Here is a 26,835-nt window from a genome sequence, read left to right as displayed (position 1 = left end):
ATGTGTGATGTGACTACAAATAGTGGGATAAGTCTCATTTCTATACGGTAACTCATCCATTGGGCAAACATCTATAGAGTGCCTGCTTTGTGATAGGATACAGAGATTTCATTCCCTAAAAGACCACATAATGTAGCAGAGAACACTGAAGATAATCAGCTGGTTGAAATACAGTGTGGTGATTGCTACACAGAGGTATATACAGTCCCGTGGGAGCACGAGAGGAGAATTAATACTCCCTAAATGCAACCCACGGGGGGGGGGGGGGTAGCTTTTTTTTTTTTCAGCAGATACAACCACATGAAACCTTAGCCCTAAATGTCAGTGTCCCCAGTTTCATTAATTATGAATTACTTCAAAAAAAAAAAAGAATTGGTGAGCTGTTTGCAACAGAAGAAAATAATTGAATAGTTATATTGATAAGAACAATAACAGCCAAAATTTATTGAACACTAATTGTGTGCCAGGCACCGTGCTAAGTACTTCATGTGAATTCCCTCATTCATTTCTCACAACAACCCACAGATACTTCTGTGGTCCCCATTCTGCCCAAGCCCAGAGAAATTGATAACTCACTCAGTATCACATTTGATAAGTGGGATCACATCATAACCCAGGGTACTTGGTGCATAAGAGAAAGCTTGATGGGAAAAATGCAATTGTATCATAGGAAATCTAAGCCAGAAGACTAGGAAATGAAAATAATAATGGTCCTCTCATTTATGTATTCAGTAAATATTTACTGAGTACCTGTTAAGTACCAAGCACCATTCCAGGCACTGGATTCACAGAAGTGCACAAAATTGACCAGAGTCCCTGCCCGTTAGGATCTTACAGTCTAGTCTGAGAAGATGAAGTAGAAAAATAAGTAAAGCCTATATGGTATCAGACAGTGATAAGTGCTTTGGGGAAAAATGGATCAGGAAAAAAGAGTCAGGAGGTGCAGGAGGAGATAGGCAGGAGGCATAGCTCTATAAATGCCTGAGGTGGGCATCTTTGTATAGTATTTCTAACGTTTCAATATGAGATCTTTAATTTTTTTTAAAGATTATTTATTTTAGAGAGCGCACACGTGCACACATGTGCAAGGGGAAGGGCAAAGGGAGAGGGACAGGAAGAGAGAGAGAAGCCAACTCCATGCTGAGCACAGAGCCCAATTTGGGGCTCGATCTCAGGACCCTGAGATCATGACCTGAGCTTAACCAACTGAGCCGCCCAGGTGCCCTGAGATCTTGAATTATTATAATTTCACTGAAGGCAAGGATCAGGGATTTTTTTTCCTTTCCCTTTTTTTTTGTCCTCCTCACATGGATTAATATAATGCCTGTAACACACATAGTAAATACAATGTTAAGTTCAACCTTTACTCATGGAATATCAGTCACTTAAGTGTCACTTTTATTTTTGTTAAGTAGTTGATCAAATGGTCTTCTTCAGCACATTATAATGGATTAGTGAGAAAAGAGCTATCTGAGCAATCTGACTTGACCTAAAAAAATGAAAAAGACACTGAGGCATCCCAGATTTAAGCCAGACTCATGAGATTGTTTATTTTAAATGGCCAGCAAAATCATAAAATCAATATTTAATCTCCCAATTTAATGCCATTTTTTCTGAAACCCCCAAAAGTTTCTTCATAATCATGCTGCAGATTGTTTTTGAAAAATGTGTTTATTCAAATGCTACTTCCTTTATCTGTAACAATAAATTAAGTATTTTATGGATTTGGATAGACTAGGAAGCTCAAATTTAACAATAAGTAAATGATGTTACAGTTGTGGATCAACCGATGGAGTCTTTCCCTAATCTGTTTTGTGACTTGTGTTTTGGTTTTCTCTATGTAATCTAGGTAAGTAAGATGCTACCATGGCAAGTCTCATAAAGACATTGGCAATAATAAAAGTTTGTGTTCTGAACCAAGGAGACAAACAATAGCCCACGTAATGATTTATTAGCAGTTAGCATCCAATCCAAATTAAAGCATCCATCTAACATTTATCTTGATCATACCTGTTCTTCTCTTTGTCCTAAGAACATTCTATGTTATTTCTGTGCTTTCACGGAATAAATTTCAGTTCCCTGCTTACAAAAGGACCTAGTAACAGACCTCCTTTCCCCTTCTCTTTTTCAGTAGTTTCACTGTCTTTTCAATTTTTGTCTACACAGTAATCTAATCTTATTTTTCAAAAGGCATTTTCTTCTGTTGTTTAAATGTCCAACTATGACGATCAGGAGCTGTATGTGGGGGGACCCTGTGGGTGTTGTAGCAATGTTCATGTCAGATCATGACTCTCCGAAGTGAAATATGTGGCTATAACCCTGTCTACTACTACTTATTATCATTGTATTAAAAACATTATTATTTGTGGGATATATTTCTCTCTTAATAAAATACCTATTCTGTTTCTTCAGTAAGTCCCATAATGAATTTCTTTATTTTTTTTTTCTATTCTACAAAAGCCATATTTTTTCATACAGTTTGCTTTAAAATTGCTAATGGACTTCTTGGAATATTTTAAATACAAAGAATTCCAGTGATCAAAAGCTAAAGTAATCAAAGTCTAAATTAGCAGGCACATGTAATTTTCACTGTTAGATTATGATATTGTCTCTTCATCAGAGATATTCAATACATTGTCATTTACTAAAGCATACAGTTAGAGAAATATATTTATTGCTAAAATGGTACCATTAAATTTTTATTCCTATTTATTTGATTTCTTGGTGGGCAGGAGGGAATACTCTAACATTAAACCTCATACTACACTAAAACATTTTTATAATGGGAAAACTCTACCAAAATTGCCATTTTTAAGTTTTTCCCCTTTTAGTTTTTCATTTGTGTAAATAAAACTGATCTCTCTGTGGAGGTTACTTAAAAAAGATAACACTGTCTTCTCTCTCACTTACGCACATCAAAAAATGCTGACTCTTGAGGACTAGAGGGAACATTTAAATGAAATAGTTTTGTTCCTCCCGTGGGAATTAAGCCAAATTCTGCATTAACTCACAGATTTTTAATTTTTTTCCTAATGTGAAGAATGGGAAATTTGCATAAAACAAAGTCACCCACTTGTACTTGGCTTTTAGCGAACTCTGGAAGTTAGAAAGGGGTAATTACTAATGATCAGGTGTATATATCTTGTACTTTTCTGGATGTAATTGTTTTTAGTCTGATTTCATTTAAGTTATTTTTTTATCAAGTTCCAGCTTTGTGTAAGACTCTCTGCCAAGTGCAGTAAGATTTCAAAGTTATGAAAAATGAACCCTGACCTTGAGAAATGTACAATCTAATATGAGGAGGCAATGGAGGAGAGAATGCATGGATCCAAATCCTCACACTTCAGGGCAGTAAATAATATATAAGAAGTACTTTGTGAACGATATAAGGTAGTGCTAGAAAAGTGTGCAGGAGAGAGAAATTACGTTCAGCTGGTTGGTCCTAGAAGGCATTGAGTCAGAGTAGGAAAGTTAATCATGAAATGATAGGATGTTTATAGGCGAAGATTTTAGCAGGAGGAGGAGAAAAGAGAGAATTCTGGCAGGTCAAGGCCTATGCATGAAAAAGGACATGGAGCTGAGAAAACCAGGAGCTAGGCTCAAGGAACAGTTAGCGGATACAGTTTATATTGCCCAGGGTTAGGGGCAGAGAGGACAGCTAGGGGAAGGTAGAACTGGAAGTGAAGATAAAACCAGATGAAAGGCATTGCATACCATACCAGGTATTAGGAGTTTGTATTCCAGAATTAGGTCGAACAGGATGACATAATGAAAGTGATAATTTAGGATGGCCATTCATATGATGTAATGAAGAATGTGGGTTGCATTTGGGAAAGTAGAGATGAAAGATGCCACCTTGGGAAAACCAAATAAAAAGTCATTTTAATAGTTTTAAGCAGAAGGTGTAATCTGAAAGTACAGAAACACAGTGGAATGGAAAAGAATATGCAGGGGAAGTAAGATTATTTGATGGGATGAAAATAGGAAAATTAGTTGGCCCGATGAATGTTCCAAAATTTTGAATATAGGTAACTTGTAAAAAGAAAGGCCCTAAACAAAAACAGGGCAGTCAGAAGAGTGTGTTTATTTCAAGAAAAAAAAAAAAGTTAAGTTTGGATCGAGCAGATTCTGAGTGAGAGGTGGGATATTATAATTATTCATGGGACATTCCTACCAAGTAGGCAGTTGGGGGAAAGGCCACAGCTGGGAATAGGGGTGTGGAGTTATTTGCAAAAAGGAGATAGTGCCAAAGGAGTGGTTAAGATCACCGGGGAGAGATGTACAGAAGTAGAGAAGAGAGACCATTTCAAACCTCTGGGAATCTCTACATTTGGAATGTAGGATATGAGACAATGATAGGACATAGAAATCAGTGTTAGTGAGCAATTCTCACTGCTGCTAAAGGTAAAGGAAAACAAACACTGAGAATGTCCACTGACTTCAGAGAATAATTTGCCCCCGGCTACCTAGTACAGCTTTGTGCAGGTGATGTAGGCACAAGTTTGTTATGTGTGAAGGAAATGGAGAACTGGCAACAGAGAGTGTCAAATGATTCTGTAAGTTTGGAGGTGAGTAAAAGAGACAGGGAAATAGCAAAGAAGTATTAAGTGTAGATTTATCAAATATTAAAGGTAGGTGTTAAGAGATTGTACGTGTGTCTAAATAGAAGATTAAGAATGTGTCCAAGGAGAGAGGAGAGAGCAAAGAAATACCAATGATCTTCAAAGATCATTTTCTCCCTAGAGACTGAAGAACAGAAAGTAGACTGAAGATATAAAGGGGGAAAAAATTAGAAATAGCGGGGGCATAAGCTGAGGTAGTAAATTACTTCTATCACAGTTACTTGCTTATCTGCTAATGCTGTGGGAAGGAGGAGAGAATTTGAGGTCAAAGACCCCTCAAAGACCTGTGAACAGCTCTTATGCTGAGGTACACAGTAGGTCATAATTGATATAGGTCTGGCCTATCTATCTGTGATAAATGCCAATAGAGGTACAGTCTTGTGAGATATGTCATTAATCCATTTGTCATTTTGTGATAATTTTACTTTTATTTCTTTATTTTTATTTTTTTACGTAGGCTCCCCTCCCAGTGTGGAGCCCAACACAGGGCTTGAACTCATGACCCTGAGATAAAGACTCTACATCTGAAAACTAATGATACACTATATGTTAATTAATTGAATTTATTTAGTTTTTTAAAGATTGTATTTATTTATTAGAGAGAGAACGAGCAGTGGGGAGGGGCAGAGGGAAAGAGAGAGAGAGAAAAGCAGACTCTCTACTGGGCAGGAAGCCTGATGCGGGACTCGATCCCAGGACCTGGAGATCATGACCTGAGCCGAAGGCAGACACTCAACTGACTGAGCCGCCCAGGTACCCCAGTTAATTGAATTTAAATAAAATAAGAAAAAAAATCACCTGAGCTGAGATCAAGAGTTGGATGCCAAACCAAGTGAGCCACCCGGGTGCCCCCTTTTGTGATAATTTTAAATGAAGTTTTGAAATCACCAGTAGATTACTTCTCATTTTGATTCAACCTCTCTGACTTTTATGTTAGATGTTAGATCTCTAAGATGTATTTTATAAATGTCCTATCATGTGCAGTTATTATATATGAATTAAAGGGGAATCTGTTCCAAGGATCAGATTATCTAATAGAAAATTGCATATGTACATTATACCTTTCTTAGGCACTTAGAGCATAAATTATTTCAAAGTGTTATTCTAAAATCAAAGCCAGTGTTATCCATTTGGCCTCTTTAACAATGATTATATGTCGAAGATAAAATGAGAAATACGGGATTCAAAGAAATGAGATTCCTATATAAGAGTTGCAGCTGTGTTATGAGATAGTCAACTTATTTTACAATGTATTACTTTCAATGTGGACTACCCTTTTTATGGTAAATGTGGTGAGTGGGAGGGAGGGTGAGAGGAGATGGCTATTTGGTAGAAATAACCACTAAGGCTGGGATTGGGTTGGGGGAGGCAGTTAAGAATTAAGTATTTGGGCAGCACTGATGGAAGGGATAGAGAATATTTTGAAAATAGCTGTTTACTGATGGGAAAGATATTCTCCCACACTAAATAGAACAAGAGACCATGAAATTAAGGTAAACAGGACAGATTCAGATTTGACCATAAAAGAGATTTTGGGGGGAATGTCATTTTGTCGGGGTGGGGGGAACGGAGGGTTAGTAATAATTTGTCTGGGAAGCAGTTAAACCACATTGCTGCTTGTAAATGGAGGAAGAAACATATGGCCTCTTCCAAAAGTTTCCACAGCTTCTGTGATGTGGGAAAATTATATACCATGTGTCTGTTGACTTTCAAACGTTAATAGTATGTGGAGCCCAGAACCACCAGATTGACTTCATGCGTAAAATGTGCTTTAATATTGCACATGTATTTCCCACTCTCACTAGTTATTTCAGTTTCAAGTACGTCTCTATATTTTACAGTTAGAAAATGGAATGAGGGAAGTTGACAAATCCAGAATAAACTGATTTCAATCAAGTGAGAAATTGCCATTAGTTTCCCCCCACATTTTACCTGGTTTTATTAAATGGACCCAGAGATATCATTGAAATGAGACTTGTTGATTCACGGGTATGCAATTAAGTCAACAAACACTTATTCTACTTCAGTTCATAAATAGGCTGCATCACATTGATATGTATATATATGCACACATCAGGAGAAATAAGATATCTAATTCTTGTCTAATTTCAGCAAGATAGATGCTCACTTCCCTGATAGCTTCAGTTACACCAAGATCAGTTTTAGTCTTATTCCACCTGTGTCTGTCTTCAAACTCCTTTCCACTGTGGATCTTCTTCCCAAACCATTTAGATGGTGCAGCTCTTTTCGTCTAACAGGTTAAAAAGTCTAGTTTTGGGTACATTTACATCTCTCTGCTTACATTGTAGTGTGTTTTGGGTTGTACTTCTAATGTGAGAATGTTAGATAAATCAGAAAAAAATGTATTTCTGAAGTGGTTGCTATTTTTTTTCTTTTTATTATCTTGTATAAGTTTCCATGCTTAGAAGACAAAGATGATTAGTAGAATCTACTTGTTTACTAACTGTTGGTGTGGGATAGTTTTCACCTAGCCTGAGATCATCTAGTTGGGCTAAGCTAAGCCGTATTTACAGTTTTTCCATACTTGGGCCGTTGTTATTCATCATAGTCCACAATCATCCTTAAACATTAGTTTTTGAATGTGTGTATATGCACAGTGTGTGTGTTTCAGAATCACAACCAGAAAAGGATGGGGTGGAGGGGGAGGAGGTGTGAGGCACGGGCAGGAAAATAAGTAGCTCTTGGCCATAAAGAAAATCAGCTTGAGTACTTTAGGTTGGGGAACATCAAAACCTTGGGAAATTCCACTTAAGTATGTTCTCTGATTCCAAGCATGTTTATTTTTACTCACATTTCTTTGTGGGGGTATCCTTAGCATGGATTTATAACGATAATTGTTTGAATTGTGGGACCACACACTAAAATTGCATTTAGTTCCTTCTCCTCCAGAGTAACTGGATTCCTGGGGCTTTTCCGGAAAACTCAGCTAATCTAACCACACTGGCCCACGTTCCTACCTGGGAGTATCAGCTAGGTAGACTGGGAGATGCCACCATCAGAAGGATGTGCCCTTGCCCCACCGAAGTCATCACATTCTTCATAATCCCCTTCGGTTATTTCGACAGCTGGTTTCCTCCATTTCTATTATCCTTTTAGGCATCTATGTTTCTGATCGTTGGCTGATCTCATGGGGCTATGTTTTTCTAAATATATACTGAAACATTAACCAAAAGCTATGTTTGCATATGAATCTTTATTCCCTCCCTCTTCTAATTTTCCCGTAACATCTCACCACCTTTTTTTGTTTCCTTATTTTTTCCACTACTCCTAACTCCTTGATATCTATCAGAACTTTCACATATTTATATCTGCAGATAAAATTATATTATACTTGATCCTAAAGACAAGTAAATGTTGGGCAGATCCTGAAAAATTAGTAAATTGGTAGATTAATTTCTTATGAAAGTCCTGTGTCCTTGTTAAAGAAAAACGATTATTGACACCTTTTTTTTTTTTTAAAGGTAAGCAAGACTTTATTCAGGATTATTTTGATTAGTCACAGTGAGGGGAGAGATGGGGTTCCACCTCAAATACAGTAAAGATACTGGGGATTTATAGCCAGCAAGTGTGGGGGATGAAGAACTTGATCATTTAGCAAGGGTGGGGAGATTCTCACTAAGTGAACTTAGCAGGATTTTTGCTATAGCTGGGCTAGGCAGACCTCAGAGAAGGCCCAAGGATCAGACCTAGTCAAAAAGAGGGCTCAGAGGACCCTGTCTCTTTTTGGCCAAGGAGCCATGTTTTCATCCTGGATGACATTATTCTCCCCGACGGAGCTGTTATAAATGCTAAATTTCCTATCACTGGATAATATCAGAATCAAGCGTTTCTCTTTATCACTTGAGAAGAATTTATTTAAATGTATTGCTGTAACATCATCTTTGCCAACAAGCAGTAGAATAGGCCTGAAAAGTGACATCTTTAAGAGGGGGAGAAATGTGTATGCTACACAATTTTTCAGTCTTTGCCTTATAATCATGTTATTTCCTTGAATAGCAAGTGCCAATAAATGGCTACTGTGATACTCAAGAGTTTTAGAAACGACCTGAACCCACGTTATGGTTACATCAAAAATTAAAACTGTAGAGAATCCAATTTATTTATTTTTATTTTTATTGTTATGTTAATCACCATACATTACATCAATTAGCTTTGGATGTAGTGTTCAATGATTCATTGTGCATAACACCCAGTGCTCCACGCAGACCGTGCCCTCTTTAATACCCATCACCAGGCTAACCCATCCCTCCACCCTCCTCCCCTCTAGAACCCTGTTTGTTTTTCAGAGTCCATCGTCTCTCATGGTTGGTCTCCCCCTCCAATTTTCCCCCCTTCAGAGAATCCAATTTCTTAAGAATAGAAGATTTATATTTGACCAACTCTCTCATCGTTCCTCCCTGGTTTTCATCTCTATTTTTTTGTTTTCACTTTCTTAAATGGTCTCCACTGAAATAACACCCAGAAATGCAGCTTTACAATGTATACACATTTTCTTTTTGAAGAATAAATGGCAAGTTATAGAGGGCAAATATGGTGTCATGAGAGATCTGTGATAAGAGAGTTTGAAATGGTCACACAATGATTAAATTGGTTTCACCTGAAAAGTAACTTGCTCGGTTTAGGAATGCTGAATTTTAAAAATAAGCAGTTTTGAAAAAATTTTTTAAATGATTTACCAAATAATTTATATAAGCTACTTCTAACAATTCATGACTAAAAAAAAATAAATAAGTGCTAAATTACATGCAGAAATAATAAACTGTGTTTTTGAAAGTGTGATATGGCAGATTTCAACAAATTCAAGAATGGATGTTAAACATTATTACTACCTCTTTCCATCAGTTTTTTTTTTTCTTATTGCTCAATCTAAGGTACTCTATCCTTATCTACTTAAGTATTTGATCAAAGAAGAGACAGCTGAATCTTCCTCATGGAATCTCTTCTTATACCAACTTATTTCTTGATTCCACTTGTGATTTTCATTGGTTGTTTATATAAGAATCCTAATAAAACCCACAAAAACAAACACCTAAAAATCCTCAACATATATTATGATTTAGTTTCCTATGTGACAAATTCTCTTAAATATATAGTACATTTTCCACTGTAATTCCAGAAACCAATGATTGTTTTTCTTTGTCTTAACAAGTTTTAACTATCTTTTCCCAAAGGGTTATACTGTATGTTAAATTTTTGTAACCATAGGTTTTTTTTTTTAAAGTTTTTTTTTTTTTTTTTTTTTTTTTTTTTTTAGTTTATTCATTTAGAGAAAGCACAAGCAGGGGAAAGGGCAGAGAGAGTATCTCGAGCAGACTCTGTGCTGAGCACAGAGCCCAACACAGGGCTTGATCTTAGGACCCTGAGATTATGACCTGAGCCGAAACCAAGAGTCAGCTGCTTAAACAACTGTGCTACCCAGGCTTCCCTGACCATAAGTTTCTTCTTATTTCATTGGCTGTGCTTTCACCTGTAACCACAACTGTGCTATCAAACTATCAGCAAATCAGACCTGCAATAGTAAATAAATCCATAATATAAGTTGATACATCTTCCCTCATGATTAGTCGCATTATTAAAATGATACCATTCATTACAAAAAACTTTTCGGAAAAATATCAGTATGAAACTGATAAAAGACCAAAGGATTTTTAAGATGCATTTCTGTAGGTCACTCTTCTTAAGTTCAAAATACATGGATATCTATCTATTCTAATTTAAATTTTTTATGGAGAAAGAGATTCCTATTAAGAATTTATAACTTCTCACTTAAATCCAGTTACTTGTCACCACTTTAATATCTCGTTTTTTTTTTAAATATGGCATTATTAGGCTTGTATTGAGAACTATAGATTCCTCAGGTCTTGAGGATGGAATTATTTTGCTACCCAAGAATTAGGCACTTTAATTAGTCTTGGAAATCTTTACTGGAGCGCATGCATATGCTGAGTTTTCTCTTCATTAAATAATAAGACATTATCATTTTATTTTACAATATGCTGATTGACACAGTAACTCCCAAACATTTGCTACTTGTAGGGAACTTTTATGGAGAGCAGACGATGGATTATACCCTAAGCATTCTACTATCATATCATTGCTTTAAGCCCGTTATTTAGGGGCCTCTGAGTGGCTTGGTCGGTTCAGTGTCTGCCTTTGTCTCAGGTCATGATCCCAGGGTCCCGGAATCGAGCCCCGCGTCAGGCTTCCTGCTCAGCGGAGAGCCTACTTCTCCCTTTCCCTCTGCTGCTTCCCCTGCTTGTGCTCTCTGTCTCTGTCTCACTCTCTCTCATTCCCTCTCTTTCTCTCTCTGTCAAGTAAATAAATAAATAAAATCTTTAAACCCATTATTTACATTTGAATGTGTATAAACTGGCTCTCCATGTTTGGAAGTTAGGTACCTTTTTCACATACACCTAATGATGCGAAAAGAAAAAAAAGAGCATTCATCTAAATGGGAATAATAATATTGAGAGGTTTAAATGTTGATAACTATTCTAGATCCATATTTCTAGGTATATGTCTATTAATTACTTGAAAATCCTGTCTAACTTGGGCACCAGAAAATATTCTCTTTTTTTTTTTCCCAATTAGAAAATGTCAGCCTGACAACATCTATACTAGTTGAACATTCGAAGTTAAGTTCTACCACATTTTTACAGATGGGGCTGTTGAGGCATGATAACTTGTCCAGGACGCTACAGCTGGTCGTACAGCCGGAATACAGAGCCAAGCAGTCTGGTTTCAGAACCTGTGTTCTTAACTTTCTGCTGCTTTTATGATTGCCTGCCAAAAATTCAATCATGACCACAAATAAAACCTCAGACACTGAAATCAAAGGACAATGCTTATTTAAAATGTGATTCAAATTGTCTAGAATGTTTGTGTACTAATCATTTTGAGGAGAAGTGCTGTTTAGCAAAATTGGCAAGTTCTTAAGGTTAATTCATAGACCCTTGAACATACGCTTATATCCACCCCACTTCGCATGGTCTGTAGATACCAGTTGGCGAAACCCTGGAGAAGTAAAATGGTACAGATATTAAATGTAGAGAGGCAGAGTGCCTATTATATGTCAGTTTCTAAAATAGGCTCCAGGGATACAATGAGAAACAAAGATGTTGTGATCCCTGCCCTCTCAGAGATGTAGCAGATATAGGCTTAGCATTTAATTGTTCCTTAATTTTTTTCATGAGTGGTTAATCTAGGTTATGAGGCTTGAAAGTTTGCATCTTCTACAGCTTATACAGCAATGTCTAACAATGCATGAACTCAATCACCTTGTCATGTTGTGTTGAAAGCCTATTTAGGACTTCAAGAAACATAGCAGACAAATTACTATTTTGTATTGCTTGAAATGTATTGATTACTTTGCCCTTGACTGGTTCATACAGTCACAATAAATGTGCTGGTCATTTTCTTGTAAAGAAAATTTATTTCCTTTTCTTTAGTAAGTCCTTAGAAAATTTGAAGCAAGCAAATGATTTAGTGAAATGTTGTTTTAGGACTTGGAAGGCCACTTTGGACAATAGGTTCTTTACTTACTTGGCAGTTTCTCTGGGAAGTTTTGCTCTTACTGAATTTGTTTTTATTTTTATTCTTTTTTAAAAGATTTTATTTATTTATTTGCGAGAGAGAGAGAGACAGAGAGAGCAGAGGTAGGGGGAGAGGCAGAGAGAGTGGGAGAGGCAGACTCCGAGCTGAGCTGGGAGCCCGACATGGGGCTCGATCCCAGGACCTGGAGATCATGACCTGAGCCAAAGGCTCAGATGCCCAACCATCTGAGCCATCCAGGCACCCCCTGAATTTGTTTTTAAAATAAGGATTGTGGTAGAATGACATGGGTGTATCATATCATATTTTATTTTATTTCTACTTTATATGTTTATTATGATCTGGAGATATATTTGAGAAAAAGTTCATATATTAAGGTGATTGTGATTTCATGCCCAGTAAAAAAATGTTTAAATACATAGGAATCTAAAATTTCCCTACATATAAATAAAGCAGTATACATTCTTTTAAAAAAAGTATTCCTTGAAAAGAAAAAAATAACCTCCTTAGAAATATGCTAAATTGATTGTAGGTTTTTAAACTGTTTGATGAAGTTGTATTAATAGAGTATTACAGCAAAAAGCTTTTATTTCTTCAGAACTGATCTTTTAGTCCTTACTATTTAACTAATTATAGTACTTCTCTCATATATCTAAACTGAAGTAGCTGGATATGGTGAAGATGTTTATCTAGTAGGAACTACTGCATGAAGATATTATACCACTCAATTCCTTTTAAAACTTGGGTTTGAATTTTCAGTTCTGTTTTAATGGAAATTTATTGCCTCTTCAACCATGTGCATGCTTTAGCATACATGTGCATACTAGAACATGATAAGCTCTGGAAATAACCAGAGCTCTGGCAGATGGGTGTTGGTAGGAGCCTCAGAACAAGTCAGGGTCCCTTGGTGAAGGCAGGCGTACAGACAAAGCACTATGATACATACCATCACTGAAATTTGACCATCAAAGGACAATTCATTATTGCACGTTTTGAAGGCCTGTGTTGAACAAAAAGTTTTGATAAAATAACAGTGCATAATGCCAAATGATCCTTGGTGTAGTATAGACAATGCTTTTCAAACATATATCAATGTTTAAAATTTTAATATGTTGTTAGGAATAGCTATAGTTTAGCTATTATATGTTATATTTCAAAACTATAAATCTTAATAATGGATATATATATTTCAGGTATATTAGTAGCATCAAAATTTAGTAAATGCTTAGACATCAACTGTATTCTGCTTATGATATGACAGCAGTTAAAAACAAAAAGTTGTATACCTCACTGTTTTCAGAAGAGCTAGCAGTCTTTTCAGGGAACTCCTAGTGAAATCATGTCTTACTCACATGCCCCAGGAGGCAAAATAGCTTTGGCCGTTTGGGCTCCGGGATCGAATGGTGTGCGTACTAAACCAGGCTTCACCATCTCTGGCTCTAGGATCTTGGATAGGTTGCTTACATCTTTAACCTTCACATGCTCACTCTATAAATGGAGGTAATAAGAAACACCTCAGAGGGTTGGTTATGGAACTTCACAACACGTATAAAACACTTAGAATGCTGCGTGATCTGTAGGAAGTGCTGCATTATTTACATTACAGGAATATGTCTATGTACTCTTAACGTAGAATAAATTTAAATAAAGAAGTCAGTTCCCCTTGTCAGGCCCCGTAGACAATGAGCAGATCGTTGTTGCCCATCTCAGGCTCAAGCACGCTCCTTCCTCAGGGCATTTATCCTCACTCTTCCCTGCAGCTCTCATGCTTTTCCTCCAGACGGTAGCATCGCTTGTTCAGGTGTTATCTTAAATATCTGCTCAGATAGTACCTTATATCAGGAAGACTTCCCTTCCTGCCCGGTATGAAACACTCCTGCACCCCTGACATGACCTATCTCTTTATCCTGCTGTATTGTTTTCTTTCCCCCCTTGGCGCTCATCATCATCTACAGTCTATGTTTTTCCTTCTGTACTTGCAGTATCTGCCTCTGCTGTCTCGAACGTGAGCTCTGTGATGGCAGGGACTTCATTCCCTGTAGCGTACTTGTCCTAGTGTGCAAAGTGCTGCCTGGAACAGTCGGTGCTCAGTCAATATTGTGAAAGAATTCACACGAGGCTTCTGTCCTCTCAGTCTGTGCTGGCCTCCTGTCCTTTCATTTTGTGGCCAACTTGTGGCATGGAGTGAGGTTCTAGTGCTTTAAACAGGTTGTGTACCTCCTCCTCTCTCCCAGTAAAACTTGGCCTCCAAATGCAAGCCAACCACAGCATGGACTGCTCAGCACAAAACACGTCGATCTTTTACAATGATGGAAATCAAACCAAAACACAACCAGACTGACTGCCAAGAACACATTGAGAGGCTGTACGGTAGCTGAAGAGCCGTTTGAGTGATTTTTAAGAGATTTTCAAGCATGATGTTGAGTTTTAACTCTCAGTGAGAGTGGAAACTTGAAATCTTCTCTCCCAATCCCTGACATGTGTCCCCCTGGGTCTCTTGGTTCACTCAGTCTCTCTACCGGAGTATCAGGGGACAGTGATCACAGTGAACTGGGAGCTCTCATTGTAAATGAATTCATACTCCCATGAAATTCAGAATCACTCAGGTAGTTGGGTCTCTTACTAAGTCTTCATACATTCAGATTCTAAAACTCAGCCCATGGTAGAAATGACAACAAATCTAATAGAATAAACATATATAAATCTTTGGGACAGCTGCTACAGAGTTCTATATTCTAAATAAAATACATTTGTGATTTATTATCTAGAAAGCAGTTTAACTCTTAAAAAAAAAAAAATAGAAAGCAGTTTAACTCTTAAACTCCTTTCCTTGGCCTGATGGTATGCATACTTCACAGGCCTCATCTGACTCTGAAAAACACAAATTAAATAATAAGGTAGAAGTTGATTTTATGAACCCATTCAGACTTGCCTGAAACCTTGCCCCGGGTTTTTGAAAAATTGACCCCTAAAAGGCCTTACCTCCTTCCCAACAGGCAATTTACCCTGTAAAAGATTTCCTTTTTAAAAAATGACAGAAATATTGCAATGCTGAAAATAAGAGTACGTGAGAAAATTTAGGATATGAGTAAGGAGCCAAGAAGTTTTCCTCCCCATTAGTCAAGTTTATGAGGGAAAAAAACCCTACATTTAGTTCCCTGTGCTCTTGTCTCTGGATGACTGTTTTCGTATTTGTAACCACAACGGGAGGAAAACACCAGTGGGGGAAGGAAGTGACAAAAACAGTAGGGGAGGCACCTATCCCGAGAGTGAAAGTGCTCCAGGGAGCTGACATGACAAGCCATGGCTCTGGGGATCAATGAATTTGCATCAGCCATGAGAGAAAAGCCATAGTCTCTAAAGGAGAAATAGCCTGCAGTTTAGGAAACCTGACTGTGGTCAAGAAGTAATTTTAAAGATGGAAATAACAAACTGGCTTAACTGGTATGCATGCTTTCCAGGGAGAGTATCTTTTTCCAGACTTTTTCTGCGTTTAGTGCGTCCAGTCTGGTGGTGAGTCTGTTGGGTCAGAAGCAAGGGCCCGAGTGCTAATGCACCTCCTCTGTGGGGTTTGGTTGTGATGTTTTTATTTTCCTGGGGTCATTGAAACAACACCCCATCCCCGGAAAAGAGCACTCGATTTTAGCCTCCTCCACAATTTACATTTGTTATTTGTTCTCCCTTGAGTTACAACTGATTGAAGAAAACTAAAATAAGGGGGTGGGGATCAGGGAATGTGGTTCCTTTTTTTTTTTTTTTAATTATGCCTTTGAGAAAATGTCCTAATGAAGTTAGTATTTGACCACATTTCCCCTAACAGGTAAGGTTTGCCAAGCATTATCCTTTATCTACCTTACCTTTTTCTCATAGCTTTTTAATTTGCCACAGACAGAATGTAGGTTTTTTTTTTTTTTTTAATTATGGTCACAACTACTTTCTATCATGCTACAAATAATTTGACATCCTAGATTTCTCTTTGGGACTTCATTTGTTGTTTGAAACCCTATTCATAAAACAGTAGGAAAATAGTGGTATGCATTTATTTGAATTGAGAGGAATGTTTCGTATGCCTTGAAAATATTGCCCTCTGTGGCTATCAAAAATAAAGTGGCATGGTATAGAATTGTTGAATCACTGTGTTGTACACCTGAAACTTATATGGCACTGTGTGTTAACTATAGTGGAATTAAAATAAAAAACTTAACAAAGAAAAAAAATAAAGTGGCATGAAAAATAGAACCCAATAGAAAGAAATTAACATTTTGGAAATTAACCATCTGTTTGAGCTCAGTTAACAAAAGATCCTGCACGACCTCCCTTAACATGATATTCCTGAACTTTCTTGGAAACAACAGGGTGAATTTACTATCCAATTAAAACTGATAAGAAAGTTGGCTTTGACATTCATTAAATAAACCCAAGATTCTACATCCACTCTGGGACTCTTTGTTTTAAGTTATCTATAATTTTCTTGCTTACAATCAATGCTAATAAATTTTCTACCACAGCAAAGGCAATAGTGGTACAGTTCTATTAGTTACTGTTATTATTATTTTTTTTAATCTCCCTGCTGTCATTGACCTTGAGCCCAAATGTTATTTGTTGAGAATAAAAATACTAGTCTTGCCTGTCTTGTAATACAGTGGGTCTCAGCCCCAGCTGCATTAGAATCACTGAGGGAGCTTTTGTAATGTACTGAACCCTGGGTCTTACCAGATACTCTGATTTTAATTGGTCAAAAATGGAGCTCATCATCCTAGTTTTTAAAGTTCCCCAGGTGACTCTAATGTGTAGTAAGATTGTGGACTACTAGTTTGAAGGCCGTTCTGTTCTTGATTGGCTTTGCTTCCATCATTCAGTTGCAGTGAAGCCATTTACTATGTGATCTTGGGTTTGTATTTTCACCTCTCTTTCAATTTCCTTTTCTGTCGGATAGGGCATTAAGAGTACTGAAATCATAAAATCATTTTGAGAATCCAGTGAGTTATTGAATTTTAAGAATTGAGAATAGTGCCTGAAACATAAGTGTGCAATACAGGTTAGCTGTCATCAGCATTATCATCTCAGTTTTTAAAATCCAATGATAATAATCAGGCTTTGGATTGCTTCCTTACATATACTTCGTAACTTGTGCTCGTCTGAAACATCTGCGCATTTGTGCTTTCACCGTACAAGCGTACATCATTTTATTGCCCTTCACTTTATTGCACTCCACTATATTTTACAAATGGAAAGTCTGTGACAACCTTGCATCAAGCAAGTCTATCAGTGCCATTATTCCAACAGCATTTGCTCAATTCATGCCTCTGGTAGTTCTCACAATATTTCAGACATTTTCTTTATTTTTTTATGGTGATCTGTGTCTATGACCTTTGATTTTTACCATTGTAATTGTTTGGGGGCCCCACAAACCATGCCCGTGTGAGATGGCGAACTTAAGTGTCTGTGTTCTGACTGCTCCACTGATTGACCATTCTTCCATGTCTCTCCCTCTCTTTAGCCTGTTTCCCGAGACACAACAATATTGAAATGAGGCTAATGAATGATTCCACAGTGGTCTTTAAGTGTTCAGGTGAAAGGAAGAATCACACATCTCTCACTTTAAATCAAAAGCTAAAAATGATTAAGTAAAGTATAGGACAGATAGATTTCTATTATATATATTGGAAGGCTTGTTGAAAGCCTCTGAAATCAGCTGGAAGCTAGGTTTCTTGATGAGTTAGCCAAGCTGTGAAGGCAAAGGAAAAGTTGCTGAAGGATATTAAAAGTACTACTCCAGTGAACACAAATGATAAGGAAGTGAAACAGCCTTATTGCTGATGTGGAGATAGTTCTAGTGGTCTGGAGAGAAAATCAAACCAGCCACAGCATTCCCTTAGGCCAAAACCTAATCCAGAGTAAAGCCCTCCCTCTCTTCAAATCTCTGAAGGCTGAGAGAGGTGAGGAAGCTGCAGAAGAAAAGCTTGAAGGTGGCAGAGGTTTACTTATGAGGCTTAAGGAAAGAATCTGTCTCCTGGTCATAAAAGTGCAAGGTGAAGCAGCAAGTGCTGATGTAGAAGTTGGAACAAGTGTTCCAGATTTAACTAAGGTACTTAATGAAGGTGGCTACCCTAAACAACAAACTTGTTGTGTAGATGAAACAGCCCTATTGGAAGAAGGTGCCATCTAGGGCTTTCATAGCTAGAGAAGAGATGTCAATGCCTGACTTTCAAGCTTCAAGGACAGGCTGACTCTCTTGTTAGGGGCTAATGCAGCTGGTGATGTTCGGTAGTAGCCAGTGTTCATTGACCATTAGGAAAATCCTAGGGCCATTAAGAATTATGCTAAAATATTTTGCCTGTGCTCTATGAATGGAACAACAAGCCTGGATGACAGCACATTTGTTTACAATATGGTTTACTGAGTATTTTAGGCCCACTGTTGAGATCTACTTGGGAAAAATTTTTTTCTTTCACTGTATTACTGCTCATTGATAATGCACCTGGCCACCCAAGAGCTCTGGTGGAAATGTGCAATGAGATTAATGTTGTTTTCATTACTGCTAACACAACATCCGTTCTGCAGCCTATGGATCAAGGAGTAACTTCAACTTTCAAGTCTTATTACGTAGGAAACACATTTCGTAAGGCTATAGTTGCCATAGATAGTGATTCCATGGATGGGTCTCAGCAATGTATATTAAAAACTTTCTGGAGAGGATTCACCATTCTAAATACCATTCAGAACACTTGTGAATCGTGGGAAGAGGTCAAAATGTCAACATTAATAGGAGTTTGGAAAGAGTTGATTCCAACCCACAGAGATGACTTTGAGGAGTTCAAGACTTCAGCAGAGGGAGTAACTGCAGATGAGGTGGCCAGAGCAAGAAAACGAAAATTAGAAGTGGAACCTGAAGACATAACTGAGTGGTGGCGATCTCATGACGTTAACTTGAGTTGCTTCTTACGGATGAGCAAAAAAAGTAGTTACTTGAGATCGCATCTACTCCCCATGACGATTGCTGTGGAGATTGTTGAAATGGTAACAAAGCATTTAGAATATTGCATAAACTTGGTGGATAAAACAATGACACTGTTTGAGAGCATTGACTCAAATATTCGAAGTTCCACTTGGGTTAAAGTGCTGTCAAACGGCATCGCATGCTCCAGAGAAATCATTTGTAAAAGGGAAAGTTAATTGATACTGCAGACTTCACTGTTGCCTTATTGAATGGAGCACTGGGTGTTATACACAAACAATGAATCATGGAACACTACATCAACAACTAATGATGTAATGTATGGTGCTTAACATAACATTAATAATAATAAAAAAAAAGAAATTGCCCCAGTCACCTCAGCAGCCGCCACCCTCATCAGTCAGCAAAAAGATTATGACTCACTGAAAGCTCAGGTGATGGTTAGCATTTTTTAGCAATAAAGTACTTTTTAATTAAGGTATATACATTCTTTTTTTTTTCTTTAGGCATAATGCTATTGCACACTTAATAGACTGCAGTATAGTGTAAACATAACTTTATATGCACTGGGAGACCAAAAAATTCATTTGACTCACTTTACTGCGATATTCACTTTATTGCAGTGATCTGGAACCGAACCCACAATATCTTTGAGGTATGCCTGTATTATAAAACTCAGTGAAACTTTTGCTTTTATTCTGAGTAAGCCATTTAAATGTTGTGTGACCTGGCACAAATTAACTCGATTTTCTCCTTATATCTATTGCATAGAGTTTGTGTGAAAATTAATTTTAATAATTGAATGACAAGCATTCAATGAATGTCACTATAATTATTGCTTTTATTAGCTTTATGATTCTATTGCTATTATTAGCTGTGGTGTTTCAGAAGACAACTAAATCACAATACAGCAGATATATTTTTATATTTTGTATGTGCTTTTAGCCAAACTAAGCAATCACATAGGTATAATAAGCACTCTGAAACTGAATCAAACAAGTTGTAATTGCCTGCTCTTTAGCCAGCATGATGCTTAGGTAGGAAGTATAACAAAAACATAAGCCATAAAATCCTTAAATTTTAAATCCTTACAATCTCTACAGTCTCATCCTGAGAATCAGTTTGAAGTATTGCATAGTGGTAAGCCAGAGAGGTTCCTTCAAATTCCACATGCTGACCTCTCTATAAGTCATGACCTTTCCGTAGGTACTGCTAACTCTTGGGGTTTTCAATCATGTATCTTGACTTGATAAAGGCAAAACAAGGAGTTGGCTTGATAGTGTAAAAAAAGGGGGGGCAGATTTTTATATTTTGTGCTTCTGTATATGTTTTTTCTACTCGTTACATTTTGTAGAATTCAATGTATATACCCTAGGATTATGGTCAGCACGGGCTCCAGGGCTTGAACTTCAGCTGTGATAGAAGACATGGAGAGAGAAAGCATTTGCATGTCTCCATATTTAGCATATTCGTGCTTTTATTTTCATACCAAATTCTTAATAATTTGTTTGGAAAGGCTATGCACAGTCATAATATACTGTAAGATTGTTACCATGGTTTAGGTGTTTTAAGTGTGACATTAAGATATCTAATTTTCAGAAGCCTTAGAAGGAGAAAGTCAGATGTAGATATGCTTTCCTAGATTTAGTCTGTGTCTTGAAGAAATTACTTCAATCCATGTGCTGAGTGAAAGAGAAAAGAAGAAACCAATTACAGTTGGAGAAATCAAATGAAATATAATCACTAACATACTTTATTCTAACATCATATCCTGCTGAAGAGTGTCACATTCATGGCCTTTAGAGAGAAAACTCATTTGCTGTAATTTAATATTGAAGGTTCCATTTCCATTGTTATGAATTAAGAGTCATGCAGCTGACACATCACATGTGTCTGAAAAAGTTAACCTGTTTCAGTAAGATGGTTCTTTAAGATCAGCTCTTTCTCCTGAATTCCCAGAGTTTGTGAATGGCACCATCATCTACCTAGGCACTGAAGCAAGAGCCCTAAAAAGCAGCCCCAAGTCTGCCATTTTGCTAGGCATTTCATCTTTCATTTCTCAAATCTGTCTTCCCCTTTTCTGTCTCTGCCAACACTGCCCTCGTACAGATTCCTCAATATGATTCTACCATTGTACAAGCTGTCTGTTTCCTTCTTAGACCCATTTCCTACACTGCTGTAGAGTGACGTTTCTAACATGTAAATCTGGTCATATTACTCTCCTGAACGAAGTCCACAGTTGTCAGATTCCTCTTACACCCAACACTCCAAGACTTTGCTTTGTACTCTGAGACTGCATTGAAATGTTCATAGATCAACAAAGAGATTCAGTCCTATCAGGTATAACCCAAGACCTCAACATCCTGTGATTGCCAAATAAAGTTACATTTCCTTTAATATATGACTGAACTTAACCTTTCACATAATTTCAGCATTTCCCCCCAAAGAATGATTATGTGTTTTACAGAAGTGTCTGGGTGGTTTCTTAGTCACCAAAATAAGCCTTTCTCTGTCCAAACCCTCCTTGATCTGAAGGCCAGCACCTCCCTTCGCTGCTCGTCTCCCAGTATGCCGTGCCCCAAATTCCCTTCCTTAACTACCCTTTGCTCAGGTGACACTAGTTTTGGCTTATAAGAAAACTTATTAAAAGGTGCTGGAATATGACCAAAGGTCATTTTAAAGAAGAGAAAAATTTAACCCAGGGTATTACACCATCATTTCATCAGCTTTTACCCTATTGATGAACATTACATATTTCTTTTTTTTCTCCTACTGTTCGTACTTCTTTTTTTTCTTCCTACTTTCTTCTGCTCTTCCTGCTGTTATAAACAGTGTTGCAGTGCTACTTTTATTTTATATCTCCTTAGATGTTATTATGATCCACATTCCCACCAGCACCATTGCCAGATATGAATAGTATCCATCTTTTATATTATCATCAACATGAAAAACAAAAATTACTATCTGTTGTCTCAAGTTGCATCTTTCTGACTACTACTGTGATAACATATCTTAAACATTCATAAGCTAATCCTTTATCATTCTCTGTGAGACTTGCCTGTCATACGTCTTTTGCCCATTTTTTTCTGCTGGGCTTTCTTCTTATGGATGTCTGTCTTTTCCACCAGACATGTCAGTTTCCCGTCTTGCTGAAGAAGGCCACTCTCACAGTAAGATTTTGTTTTGTTTTTTAATTTTCAATTTAGATTTTCAATTCACATGGAATTTATTATTTTTTTTATGGTTTCAGGGTGGAGTTCATGTAGACATGCTGCACAGCTATTAAGAACACACTCTGTTTGGGGTGCCTGGGTCTGCCTTCGGCTCAGGTCAGGATCCCAGGGTCCTGAGATCAGGCTGCATCGGGCTTCCTGCTCAGTGGGGAGCTTGCACCTCCCTCTCCCTCGGCCTGCTGCTCACCCTGCTCATGCTGTCTCTCTCGCTCTCTGTCAAATGAATAAATAAAATCTTAAAAAAAAAAGAACACACTCTGTTTACAAGATATCATCTGGAAATAGAGTGAAAATGCAAGATGTAGATTTGTCACTATATTTTAACAGCCCCCGATTTATACACACAGAGGAAGGGGGATGAAAGGGTAACTAACTGAGAGAATAAGAAAATAAATAAGAAAGGATAAGTAAGAGAGAAAAAGTACTAATGTGTCCATACTAGTTTGGATGGGAAGGAAAAAAAATGGAAATTATAAGCCTTCTTTGGAAAAATACATTTGTGTTCCTTAAACAGCCATGCTTCTTCTCACAGGGCGGCCCTAATGAGCCTCCTATCTTCATGGTTGCCACTCTGTTATAGAGATAACCCTGCCTCCTCCCAAAAGGTGTATTTTGGCAGAATTCCTCCCACACAGAAGCCAGGACTAAGAGCTCTCAGCCTCACACAAAGCCTGAGGGCCTCCATCTTCCCTTCTGTTGTTCTGCCATCCCTTAGAGCATTAGCCTCTTTTGCATGGTCACAGCTAATTGCACACACGCCTCTGCCCTGATGTACGGAGAGCAAAAGAAAGGAAGTTCAGGGTATGGGTTTCCTTTGATGCAAGTTATACACATTCTTTCCACTCACATCTCATTGATGAGAAGTTAAGTACATGACCAAACCTAGCCACAAGCAAAAGTGGGAAATACTGCATGTGGCTGGCAACTATGTACCCAGAAGGAAGGGAAAACCAGATTGTACTAGGGGAACAGTCAGCAGTCTGCGCCATATCATTTATATTATTTTCATTGTCTACTCTTGCTTTGCTGTTCTGTCTTATAAGTTTTGATTTATAATAGGTTGTTTTGCTTAGTTCAATTAAATAAAAAATATTAGCCATGTCCTTGCAATTCCTGTGATTAAAAATGAACCTTTTTATCATGGGTTCCTTATCAGGCATCTCTCTGAACTACTATCAGGTTGTATTTACTACAACTGTAAAGAGATAAGAAAAACTTGGGATTTCCTTGTCTCAAGAAATAGGCAAAGTTAAGTGAAAGTGTAAAGCATTCTCCCCTCTATGATTATGCAAATGGCTATTTGCAAACTGACTTGAAATTTAATGGTGGTAATGTGGCAAGATTTTTAAGCTATGATGTGTTAAGTATTGAAGCTTCAGGGATCCCCACATTGTCTCTTGGGAGGCATGAGAGTAATTGTTGCCAGTTCAGGGTGTGTGTGTGTGTGTGTGTGTGTGTGTGTGTGTGTGTAATGAATAATGAAACATTACAGAAGGTAATCCTTGCAAACATAAGATGCACAGCTAAATTTATTGTCATCAAATCTGTAAAATTGTATTTTAAACATTATATTTTTATATTTTCAACTGTGGCAGACCTTTACTGAAAAAGAAGAAACGGAAAAGAGAAAGTAAAACACAACCCTTCAGACATCTCCAGACATTTCCATTTCCTTTGTGCCTGAGAGTTGAAACTGCCAAGTTCAGTGAATGAAACACTACCTCCAATGAATTCCCAAATGTATCATATAAAACAGGGAAGAAAAGGCACTAAAATATTTTTATAACTCTTGCTTCAAATTTTTTCTGTGTATTAAATAAGTTGTCAGCTTCTTCTTGGGTTTGTTTCTGTGAGAGTCTAGAAAACTAGCAAGGGATTGTGATCGATGGGTTTATGCTAAGCTTTTACCCACTAAATCTCTGCAGAGGAAACTCCCCTCCCGCTCCCCTTGCCTGAACAAAGGAAGAGGTAAATTAAGGTCCAGGAAATGAAGAGAATTTTAATAAGCTCCCTAAAACGAGAGCACTTGTAAGCAGGAGGGAGAAGAGGCATATTTAAGAAATATGTAGGAGATTAAATGGGCGGGATTTGACGATTCTTTAATAAGGGGCATGGGAGTAAGGAAGGGAGAGGAACTTGTAGGTTGGGTGACCCAGGTGGATTCTAGCACTTGTGTAAATAGGGGATCTTGAAGGATGAGCATATCTACTGTGCAAGATAATGCAGTTAAGTTGACTACTGGATGTCCTGGATTCCTATAGACAACTGAATATGAGCCTGAAGATTAAGGGAGAGTCAGGACTGGAGATCCAGGTTTGGAAGTCATTGCAAAACCCAGAGAGAACAAATAGAATTTCTATGTGTGTGTGTGTGTTTGAGAAGGACAATTTTCCCATAATAATTACTTGTAAATGACTTCAGTATACCCTTTCCAGGACACAGGAGCAAACTGAAACTCATCTCTCCCTAATTTCTCTGTAGGTGACTCCTTACATTCACTTCTTCATTCACTAAAGTCCTTACAATCAGGTTTTGAGCGATCTTTGCAGTCACATCTTCCATTTCTTTTTCCTTTGCTCTCTGAGCACTCATCAGCCTGGTTTTCTTTCAAGGTCTTGAACATGCCATGCTCAGTCTCAGCTCACAACTTTGAACTTCTGCTTCTGAATGAGGGTAACTCTGCTGAAGATCTCTTAATTTCTCTCCTTCATCCGATCTCAACTTGATGGTCATTATCAGGAAACCTCTGAACCCCCTTTGTTCCCTACACTTTGCTTCCTATTTATAGTTCCTATCATTGTTGATGTTTATTTACTTCTGTGATTATTTGATTGTTCATTTCCCTCACAAGAGTATAGGCTCCACGAGGATAGAGTCTCTGGTTGTTTAGTTCAACATTGCATCTGTTACACCAACACAGTGTCTGTCCCTGGTTCTCTGGGTACTGTCCCTGGGTTCTAAACCCAGAGTCCTTAGATAATCAGTTTTTGTGATTCCCAAATTTGACATATTAGTGTCAGAAGATAAGTTTACAAGGGTGACTAAGAAGAAATTCTTCAAGAGGTGGGATGATTGTATGTATGTGTACATATGTGTCTGTGTCCATGTGTACATGCTTGTTTATGCTAGAGCCTACAATATTGGCTGATGGATATGATGTAGGGTGTGAGAGAGAAAAGTCAAGACACCATGTTTTTTGGCCCAAGCAACTTTCGGATGGATAGAGTTACTACATCCTGAACTGGGGAAGACTCCCCAAGGAACAGATTTATTGAGTAAGTGAATGAGTAAAAGAAATAAAGAATGAATGATTTTTAATAGAAATGAAGCTTTTAAATCTTTATCACAGTGACCTAACTGATGATAATGTGTTTGAAAGCCTTACTAGACCATTGTAATGAACAAACTAATTTACATTTAGTAGCTTCCCATTTGTATGTAAGCCATGCATTATAAAGTAGTTGGCCTTGCAAGTAGGTTAAATATGCCTCCAGGAAACCCTCCTCACAATATTAATTTGCTTAACAAGCTCTTTCTTCTTAGATATTAGAAATGGAAATTTAAGCCCAGACGAGGAAGACTGCCTCTAGATCTGAAGTCAAAACTAATGACTTCTTACTAGTATAAAAATTTGATGACATGAGCACGTACGTGATTGAGATGAAAACCCTGCAAATGTCACAGATGTACCCCTTTGAGCCAACACTAACACCAGTTGCTTTTATTCAGTTCACTTTACAGATATTTCACAGATTATCCAAATATGTCTTTTACATATCTGAAAGAGTTTACAGTTCCTAGTTTTTAGAGTCACAGTTTGAAATAATATGTTCTGTGCCAATTTAGGAAGCTCACCATTAGCATCCACCAAAGTACAAGTGGGTTTATCATTGTGAAAGACCTTCATTCACTAAAGTCCTTACATTCACTTCTTCATTCACTAAAGTCCTTACAATCAGGTTTTGAGCGATCTTTGCAGTCACATCTTCCATTTCTTTTTCCTTTGCTCTCTGAGCACTCATCAGCCTGGTTTTCTTTCAAGGTCTTGAACATGCCATGCTCAGTCCCAGCTCACAACTTTGAACTTCTGCTTCTGAATGAGGGTACCTCTGCTGAAGATCTCTTAATTTCTCTCCTTCATCTGATCTCAACTTGACGGTCATTATCAGGAAACCTCTGAACCCCCTTTGTTCCCTACACTTTGCTTCCTATTTATAGTTCCTATCATTGTTGATGTTTATTTACTTCTGTGATTATTTGATTGTTCATTTCCCTCACAAGAGTATAGGCTCCACGAGGACAGAGTCTCTGGTTGTTTAGTTCAACATTGCATCCGTTACACCAACACAGTGTCTGTCCCTGGTGATCACTTACTAAATAGTTATTGAATCAATCTATAAAGATAGGGTATCTGCCTGTAGTCACACACCTAATTAGTGGCAGAGCCAAG

The 26,835-nt window shown here is 37.6% G+C and overlaps 1 protein-coding gene across 2 annotated transcripts in view; it reads left to right on the top strand.

Annotated features, from left to right (window-relative positions):
• Positions 1-26,835, top strand: part of TMTC2 (transmembrane O-mannosyltransferase targeting cadherins 2) — a 391,310-nt gene that overhangs the window by 340,109 nt on the left and 24,366 nt on the right. The window lies entirely within an intron of this gene.

Source organism: Callorhinus ursinus, unplaced genomic scaffold (genome assembly GCF_003265705.2).
Source record: "Callorhinus ursinus isolate GAN/ISIS: 27379988/994484 unplaced genomic scaffold, GSC_fseal_2.0 scaffold14, whole genome shotgun sequence".
Classification (NCBI taxonomy): domain Eukaryota; kingdom Metazoa; phylum Chordata; class Mammalia; order Carnivora; family Otariidae; genus Callorhinus; species Callorhinus ursinus.
The sequence above is the reverse complement of the archived record's forward strand: the minus strand, read 5'-3'. Positions and strand labels throughout refer to the sequence as shown.